We start from the raw sequence: 2,500 nt of genomic DNA, 5'->3' as shown, positions 1-2,500 counted from the left end.
AATTGACCAATCGTGGTGTTAGATATTTCTAAACCTGTGAACACTTTTCACTTTGTGGGTCACTCTGAGCACATATTCCAATGTGACCAATGACCTCGAGCACATGGAAATGTAATATTGATAGAACGAAGATGACGTCACTCGGGTCTTTGTTATTGTTTTTTGCCATCCGCGTTTGTGAGTACCTCTCACTAAACTGTATTAACCAGACTATAAACGTTCATGGTTACACACAGTTTTGTGTGTTGGTCCGTTATACTTCCGGATGGCAATGATATGAGCTTCTTAGCCAAGCGCATACTATCCATACGAGTATAGATAGAATGCGCTTGGCCAAGGAGTTCACAACATTGCCATCCGGAAGTATAACGGACCAACACACAAACTCTGTGTAACCATGAACTTTTATAGTCTGGTTAATACAGTTTAGTGAGAACAACTCACAAACGCGGATGGCAAAAACAATAACAAAGGCCTGAGTGACGTCATCTGCATACTATCTATATTGTCGTTAGAACCAATTCCATGGTTTACTTTATGTAACAATAATACGTTTGTTTTATAGGGAAGAAAAGTCGTGATGTCATAATATATTGATCTTTGTTTCATTTAATTTCTGCTTCATCTGTGATTTTCATCGACGTGTGATCTTGTTGTTGTCCTTATCTCGTTTTTGTTTTTCATTCTCAAAAAAATGTTTATGTTTCTTTTCGTACTAAAAAAAATAATTAAATTAAAAAATTGAGCATTTATACAGCGCAATATCAATGTTCTCAAAGCGTTTGACTACAATTGATGATGATGATGATGATGATGATGATGATGATGATGATGATGATGATGATGATGATGATGATGATGATGATGATGATGATGATGATGATGATGATGATGATGAGCACATCACGTCAATGTCTTTTGACAGGAGACTTTGCCAACTTTATTATTATAGCCTATGCTATTTTGTATCTTTAAGAATTTGAAATTGTTTTAAGTTGTTGTTGTTTTTACTCTGTATGCTTGTTTTTGTAAGATGTAATTATTTAACTTTTCACACAGTATTGTTATATTAATTAATTTATTTATTTACTTATTTATTTACTTATTTATTTCTTTACCCACACATTTATTTATTATTTTATTATTTATAGTTATTTATTTGTTTTATTTATTTATTTATTTATTTATTCATTCATTCTTATTTTTTTTATTGAACGTATTACGGAGTTATAGTTAGACACCGAAGCTCGCCTAACGAACGACTTGCCCAACACGTGACCATTTTTTTCTCGAGTCCTCTCGTCTAATCTCGTCACTCCCGAATAGAAAGAGGAGGCGGAGCTCATATGATATAACGCAATGAAAGTTCTGTCCGATGACGGGTGGGGGGATATCACCTCTCCAAAACTTACCTTATTATATGAGATCTTGAGATTCTTATCCAATCATCGATTGCTCGTTTGACAGTTCGCTTGTGAACAGTTAGGAGACCATCTCTTGATTTATGGGCAGGCGGCTTTGCGTAAAGGCGGTGAGTGTTGTATACATCAAAGAGTACCGCTGACCGATGGGTAAATAGTGGTTGTGTAACCCAAAAGCCCTGCCGTCTCGACTGCAAGGTCTTGTATGTAATAGTTGCGTCACCATCTCAAGGCTCAGGAATTAATTAGTGAGCTGATTCAAACAATGTGGGTTTCAAATTTATCGTATACGTAATCATTTGGAAGCTACAGAGAAAGGTGTTTTTGTGTAATCCCTTTCACACACACACACACACACACACAAACATATACAAACAATACACAAACAATACACATCCCTGGTCATCTATTGCCTATATTATTAATGTTAATATATACATCCCACTCTGATTGTCACTACCCCCCCCCCCAACCATTTCCACCATCCAAGTACCAGCGGCCTTTTCTCTTTGATTTCGTATCATGGTCTACCCGAAGCCCAACACCTCGATCGTTTGTGGGTCAACCCACCCCCCCCCTCCCCCCACCTTCCCCCGTAATCAATTTATAATTTTCTCTCTGTATAGAGCGCCACATGCACAATTATATACTATTGAATGACACTGACCTTGCCCCTCCCCTAACACAAGCCAACAGCAACCCAAGCTATCCTCTATCACGTGACCTTAGATCCGATGCTGCATACCGCTTGAGAGTCTTCACTATCCAGATCTCGTTCATGGTCACGTGAGAAGGCTATATCCGTTCGGGTTCGGCGTTCGGGTTCGGCGTTCGACCCGATTTCGTTAAAAGCCTATTATCTCTTCTTCACCCAACCCTTTTCGTTCGTAACCAAGGACGACAAGCTGCTGTACACAAGGGGAGATTGGGAACTAAGAGAGATAACTCTTTGATAGGACGAGATTACAACATGGAATGGGTAGATGAATTCCCGATTTGTGTCTTTGTGTTTGCGTGTGTAATACGAGGAAAAAAGGGAAGGAAAAAAATGAAAAGAGAGAGAGAGAGAGAGAGAGAGA

This window comes from Berghia stephanieae, chromosome 14 (genome assembly GCF_034508935.2).
Source record: "Berghia stephanieae isolate SIO BIC M18660-M18661 chromosome 14, UCSD_Bste_1.3, whole genome shotgun sequence".
In the NCBI taxonomy this organism is placed as follows: domain Eukaryota; kingdom Metazoa; phylum Mollusca; class Gastropoda; order Nudibranchia; family Aeolidiidae; genus Berghia; species Berghia stephanieae.
This window is presented reverse-complemented; position numbering follows the sequence as displayed.